Genomic DNA, 7,960 nt, shown 5'->3' on the forward strand with positions numbered 1-7,960 from the left:
CTCCATTCATCAAGTGAGCTAATATCAAATAACCTTTTCTCACCGGCAAGTTTGAAGTCGTAATTGAGCTCTTTAATAGCCCAATATGCTTTATGTTCAAGTTCAAGAGGTAAATGACATGCTTTTCCATAAACCATCTTATATGGAGACATACCCATAGGATTTTTCTATGCGGTTCTATAGGCCCATAATGCATCATCAAGTTTTTTGGACCAATTCTTTCTAGATCTATTCACAGTCTTTTGCAAAATTAATTTGAGCTCTCTATTGCTCAACTCTACTTGACCACTAGACTGTGGGTGATAAGGAGATGCGATTCTATGATTGACATCATACTTAGCAAGCATCTTACGGAAAGCACCATGAATAAAGTGTGAACCACCATCAGTCATAAGATATCTAGGGACTCCAAACCTCGGGAAAATAACTTCTTTAAGCATTTTAATAGAAGTGTTATGATCAGCACTACTAGTTGGAATAGCTTCTACCCACTTAGTAACGTAATCAACAGCAACTAAAATATGTGTATAACCATTGGAGGCAGGAAAAGGTCCCATATAATCAAAGCCCCAAACATCAAACGGTTCAATAACAAGAGAATAATTCATAGGCATTTCTTGACGTCTACTAATGTTACCTATTCTTTGACATTCATCACAAGATACGACAAACTTACAAGCATCTTTGAAAAGAGTAGGCCAATAAAAACCAGATTGTAGTACCTTGTGTGCAGTTCTATCTCCAGCGTGGTGTCCTCCATAGGATTCAGAGTGACACTTGCGTAGGATTTGCTCCTGTTCATGCTCAGGCACACAACGTATAATAATACCATCTACTCCTTCTTTATAAAGGTGTGGATCATCCCAGAAGTAATGTCTTAAATCATAAAAGAACTTTTTATTTTGCTGGTATGTGAAACTAGGAGGTATATATTTGGCAACAATGTAATTAGCATAATCAGCATACCAAGGAGCAGTACGAGAAGCATTGACAACCGCTAATTGTTCATCAGGAAAGCTATCATTAATCGGCAGTGGGTCATCAAGAACATTCTTTAGCCTAGACAAGTTGTCTGCAACGGGGTTCTCAGCTCCCTTTCTATCAATAATATTCAAGTCAAATTCTTGGAGCAAGAGAACCCATCTAATGAGTCTAGGCTTAACATCTTTCTTTTCCATAAGATATTTAATAGCAGCATGATCAGTGTGAATAGTAACTTTGGAATCAACAATATAAGGTCTAAACTTATCACATGCAAACACAACTGCTAAGAATTCTTTTTCAGTGGTAGCATAATATCTCTGGGCAGTATCAAGAGTCTTACTAGCATACTGGATAACATTCAATTTCTTATCGACTCTTTGCCCTAAAACAGCCCCTACAACATAATCACTAGCATCGCACATAATTTCAAAAGGTAAATTTCAATCAGGTGGCTGAACAATAGGTGCAGTGATCAAAGCCTTCTTAAGTGTTTCAAATGCTTCTACACAATCATCATCAAAGACAAAAGGAATATCTTTTTGCAATAAATTAGTCAAAGGCCTAGAGATTTTAGAAAAGTCCTTAATGAACCTCCTATAAAAATCGGCATGACCAAGGAAACTTCTTATACCTTTTATGTCCTTGGGACATGGCATCTTTTCAATAGCATCAACTTTGGCTTTATCAACTTCAATACCTCTCTCGGAGAGCTTGTGCCCTTCATTAACCATAAAGTGACACTTTTCCCAATTCAGGATGAGACTAGTGTCTTCGCATCTCTGCAAAACTCGATCAAGGTTGCTCAAACAATCATCAAAAGAGGATCCATAGACGGAGAAGTCATCCATGAATACCTCACAAATCTTTTCACAAAAATCAGAAAATATAGCCATCATGCATCTTTGAAAGGTAGCAGGTGCATTACATAAACCAAAAGGCATACGTCTATAAGCAAAGGTACCAAAAGGGCAAGTAAAAGTAGTTTTAGATTGATCCCCCGCTGAAACAGGTATCTGAGAGAAGCCAGAATAGCCATCTAGAAAGCAAAAATGTGTGTGTTTAGATAGCCTTTCTAGCATTTGATCAATAAAAGGTAAAGGGTAATGATCTTTCTTAGTGGCTTTATTTAACTTACGGAAATCAATTACCATCCTATAACCTGTAATAATTCTTTGCGGGATCAATTCATCTTTATCATTAGGAACAATGGTAATACCTCCCTTTTTAGGGACACAATGGACAAGGCTTACCCATTCACTATCATCAACGGGATAAATAATACCTGCCTCAAGGAGTTTTAGTATCTCCTTTCTTACCACTTCCTTCATTTTGGGATTTAATCGTCTTTGAGGATCTCTAACTGGTTTGGCATCCTTTTCCACTGAGATTTTGTGTTGACATAATGTGAGACTAATGCCCTTAAGATCATCGAGAGTATATCCAATAGCAGCTCGGTGCTTCTTCAGAGTTTTCAATAATCTTTCTTCTTCTTTCTCTGAAAGGTTAGCACTAATAATAACAGGATATATTTCTTTTTCATCAAGATAAGCATACTTAAGATTATCAGGTAATGGTTTGAGTTCAAACACGGGATCACCCTTGGGTGGTGGGGGATCCCCAAGAATTTCAACGGGAAGGTTATGTTTCAGCATAGGTTCTTGTTTAAGGAACACTTCCTCTATTTCTTCCATTTCCTTCATAAACATATCATTTTCATGGTCTAGCAAATATTGTTCTAACGAATCAGTTAGAGGAACACCAATGGAAGAAAGACCAATAATTTCATCCTTACAAGATGGTTCCTCTTCACGATGTTGTCTATGAAATTTAGAAAAGTTGAACTCATGAGACATATCACCTAGACCAATAGTAACTACATCCTTTTCGCAATCTATCCTTGCATTAACGGTGTTCAAGAAGGGTCTACCAAATATAATGGGACAAAAGCTATCTTGTGGGGAGCCAAGAACAAGAAAATCAGCAGGATATTTGGTTTTCCCACACAAGACTTCAACATCTCTAACAATTCCCATTGGTGAAATAGTTTCTCCATTGGCAAGTTTAATGGTGACATCAATATCTTTTAACTCAGCAGGTGCAATATCGTGCTTAATTTCTTTGTATAAGGCAATAGGTATTGCACTAGCACTAGCACCCATATCACATAAGCCATGATAATAATGATCTCCTATTTTAATAGAAATAACAGGCATGCCTACCACAGGTCTATGTTTATCTTTAGCACAAGGTTTGGCAATTCTAGCAGTTTCATCACAGAAATAAATAACATGCCCATCAATATTATCAGACAAGAGATCTTTAACAATAGTAACATTAGGTTAACCTTGATTTGCTCAGGAGGTGTATAAGTTCTAACATTGCTCTTACGAATAACAGTCGAAGCTTTATCATGATCTTTTATCCTAACAGGAAAAGGAGGTTTTTCAACATAAGCAGTAGGAATAATAGGATCACTATATGTAATAGTCTTCTCTTCGACTGTAATAGGTGCAACTACTTTCACTTCAACGGGAGGATTATATTTAAACCACTTCTCTTTAGGGAGATCAACGTGAGTAGAAAAAGTTTCACAAAAAGTAGCTACTATCTCAGAGTCAAGTCCATACTTAGAGATAAATCCACGGAAAGCATCGGTATCCATAAAAGATTTAACACAATCAAACTTAGGTGTCATACCTGACTCCTTACCATCGTCGGAACCCCAATCTTCAGAGTTGCATTTAATTCTTTCCAATAAGTCCCATTTGAAATCAATAGTCTTCAGCATATAAGAACCAGCACAGGAAGTATCAAGCAGGTTGCGATTATCAAGAGAAAGTCGAGCATAAAAATTCTGAATAATCATTTCCCGAGAGAGCTCATGATTGGGGCATGAATACAACATTGACTTAAGCCTCCCCCAAGCTTAAGCGATGCTTTCTCCTTCGCGAGGCCAGAAATTATATATGTAATTACGATCACGATGAACAAGATGCATAGGATAGAACTTCTGGTGAAATTCCAACTTCAATCGCTTATAATTCCAATATCTCGTATCATCACATAGTCTATACCATGTTATTGCATCTCCCTTCAAAGATAAAGGGAAGACCTTCCTTTTGACAACATCGTCAGGAATACCTGCAAACTTAAATAATCCACAAACTTCATCCACAAAGATGAGGTGTAAGTTGGAATGCAATGTTTCGTCTCCTGCAAAAGGATTAGCTAGCAGTTTTTCTATCATACCCGAAGGAATCTCAAAGTGAATATTTTCATAAGGTTCAGTAGGTTGAGGAGCATCTCTTTGCTCTTCTGGTTGGGGTGAAGATACACCAAACAAGCCCTTCAAAGGATTAGTTTCCATAGTGACAAGTAACGGAAAATTTCAGCACACTATATAAATGTTTCCTTACCAAGTTCCACTCACCAAGAGCGCTACGCTCTCCGGCAACGGCGCCAGAAAAGAGTCTTGATGACCCACAAGTATAGTGGATCTATCATAGTCCTTTCGATAAGTAAGAGTGTCGAACTCAACGAGGAGCAGAAGGAAATGATAAGCGGTTTTCAGTAAGGTTTTCTCTGCAAGCACTGAAATAGTAGGTGATAGATAGTTTTGTGATAAGATAAATAGTAATGAGCAAAAAGTAAATAAAGTAAATAAAGTGCAGCAAGGTGGCCCAATCCTTTATGTAGCAAAGGATAGGCCTGGACAAATTCTAATAATGAAGAAGGAGCTCCCGAGGACACATTGGGAATTATCGTCAAGCTAGTTTTCATCACGTTCATAAGATTCACGTTCGGTACTTTGATAATTTGATATGTGGGTGGACCGGTACTTGGGTACTGCCCTAACATGGACAAGCATCCCACTTATGATTAACCCCTATTGCAAGCATCCGCAACTACAAAAAGGAGTATTAAGGTAAACCTAACCACAACATTAAACATATGGGTCCATATCAACCCCTAACGAAGCAACGCATAAACTAGGGTTTAAGCTTCTGTCACTCTAGCAACCCATCATCTACTTATTACTTCCCTATGCCTTCCTCTAGTCCCAAATAATGGTGAAGTGTCATGTAGTCGATGTTCACATAACACCACTAGAGGAGAGACAACATACATCTCATCAAAATATCGAACGAATACCAAATTCACATGACTACTAATAGCAAGACTTCACCCATGTCCTCAGGAACAAACGTAACTACTCACAAAGCATATTCATGTTCACAATCAGAGGAGTAATAATATGCATAACGGATCTGAACATATGATCTTCCACCAAGTAAACCAAATAGCATCAACTACAAGGAGTAATCAACACTACTAGCAACCCACAGGTACCAATTTGTGGTTTTGATACAAGATTGGATACAAGAGATGAACTAGGGTTTTGAGAGATGGTGCTGGTAAAGATGTTGATGGAGATTGACCCCCTCCCGATGAGAGGATCGTTGGTGATGACGTTGGTGATGATTTCCCCCTCCCGGAGGGAAGTGTCCCTGGCAGAACAGCTCCGCCAGAGCCCTAGATTGATTCCGCCAAGGTTCCGCCTCCTGGCGGCGAAGTTTCGTCCCGTAAGCTTGCCCACGATTTTTTTCAGGGGAAAACCCTTCATATAGCAGAAGATGGACGTCGGAGGCCCACCAGGGAGCCCAGGAGATAGGGGGCGCACCCTAGGGGGGGCGCGCCCCCCTGTCTCCTGGACAGGGTGTGGGCCCCCTGGCCTATTTCTTTTGCCCAAAAATTCTTATTAAATCTGAAAAGTTGTTTCGTGGAGTCTCGGGTCTTTTGGAGTTGTGCAGAATAGGTTTCCAACGTTTGCTCCTTTTTCAGCCAGAATTCCAGCTGCCGGCATCCCCACTCTTCATGGTAAACCTTGTAAAATAAGAGAGAATAGCCATAAGTATTGAGATATAATGTGTAATAACAGTCCATAATGCAATAAATATTTATATAAAAGCATGATGCAAAATGGACGTATCAGGGGCCATAGGTTTCACTAGAGGCTTCTCTCAAGACAGAAAATAATATGGTGGGTGAACAAATTACTCCCGAGCAATTTATAGAAAAGCGCAAAGTTATGACGATATCTAAGGCAATGATCATGAACATAGGCATCACGTCCGTGTCAAGTAGACCAAAACGATTCTCCATCTACTACTATTACTCCAAACATCAACCGCTAGCCAGCATGCATCTAGAGTATTAAGTTCATAAAGAACAGAGTAATGCATTAAGTAAGATGACATGATGTAGAGGAATTAACTCAAGAAATATGATGAAAACCCCATCTTTTTATCCTCGATGGCAACAATACAATATGTGCCTTGCTGCTCCTACTGTCACTGGGAAAGGACACCACAAGATTGAACCCAAAGCTAAGCACTTCTCCCATTGCAAGAAGAACCAATCTAGTTGTCCGAACCAAACCAATAATTTGAAGAGACTTGCAAAGATATCAAATCATGCATATAAGAATTCAGAGGAGATTAAAATAATATTCATAGATAATCTGATCATAAATCAACAATTCATCAGATCTCGGCAAACACACCGCAAAAAGTTATTACATTGAATAGGTCTCCAAGAACAACGAGGAGAACATGGTATTGAGAATCAAAGAGAGAGAAGAAGCCATCTAGCTACTAGCTATGGACCCGTAGGTCTGAAGTAAACTACTCACGCTTCATCGGAAGGGCAATGGTGTTGATGTAGAAGCCCTCCGTGATTGAATCCCCCTCCTGTAGGACACCAGAAAAGGCCCCTAGATGGGATCTCACAAGTACAGAAGGTTGCGGCAGCGGAAAAGTGTTTTTGTGGACGCCTCTGATGGTTTGGGGGTATAAGAGTATATATGGGCAAAAGAATTGGGTCAGGAGACCCACGAGTGGCCCACAAGAGAGGGGGCGCACCCTACCCAGCCAGGGCACTCCCTCCACCCTTGTGGGTGCCTCGAGGATCCTCCGACTTCATGTCCAAGTTTGTTGGTTTGCTTCTGCTCCAAGAAAGATCATCATGAAAGTTGTATTCCATTTGGACTCTGTTTGATATTCCTTTTCTGTGGAACTCTAAAACAGGAACTGGAAGTGGGCTCTAGGTTAATAGATTAGTCCCAAAAATAATATAAAATAGCATAATAATGCATATAAAACATCCAAAATAAATAATATAATAGCATGGAACAATAAAAAATTATAGATACATTGGAGACGTATCAGACCCCACTTGACAGTTCGGTGGTTCCTATGACTCAATAAAGAAGAAAATGAAACTACAAAACAACTATGTCTTCGCAGTCCATTGTCTTGAAGCAAATGTCTTCACACGTCATTATCTTCGACGCGAATGTCTTTGCGAACCACCATTGCCTTCAATGTCTTCATACATTTTTAGGGGTCATCTTCGATGGGTAAACTGAATCAATAGGGACTTTTGCCTATGTTCTCATGTGAATCTCACAATACTCCAAAACCAACTAGGGGTGGCACACTACTAGGGAAAAGCTGAATCAATAGGGACGCTGCTACTAAGTACTTTAGCAGTAGCGCGTCCAGGAAAGGGTGCTACTACTATATCTAGCTTGGAGGCAATGTCGCGGCAATTATAGTAGTAGCGCTTGTTTCACCTAGAGCGCTACTGCTACCGCGTTATTAGTAGCGAGCTTTATACACTCGCTACTTCTAGTTAGCAGTAGCGTTTGTTTTTAAATCACGCTGCTGCTAAGATTCTGTGTATAAGGTTTTCCTTAGTAGTGGCACTAGATGCACTTACATTTTTGTCAAGATCCGTTGTAGCAAGCCGGAAGTATCACGGGTGGCCTGACTCGCCCCTTGTTCTTGCATAGGTTAGGCATTGGTTTTCTTGGCCTCTTCCCGGGCAAATTTCATCTGCTAATTGCTGGCATCGATCTGGCCTGCAATTTGGTGATGCACTTCTTGGCTGCTACAGACAATTTTGAAGTTATCAG

The sequence above is a fragment of the Triticum dicoccoides genome, chromosome 3B, assembly GCF_002162155.2.
Source record: "Triticum dicoccoides isolate Atlit2015 ecotype Zavitan chromosome 3B, WEW_v2.0, whole genome shotgun sequence".
NCBI classification, from domain to species: Eukaryota; Viridiplantae; Streptophyta; class Magnoliopsida; order Poales; family Poaceae; genus Triticum; species Triticum dicoccoides.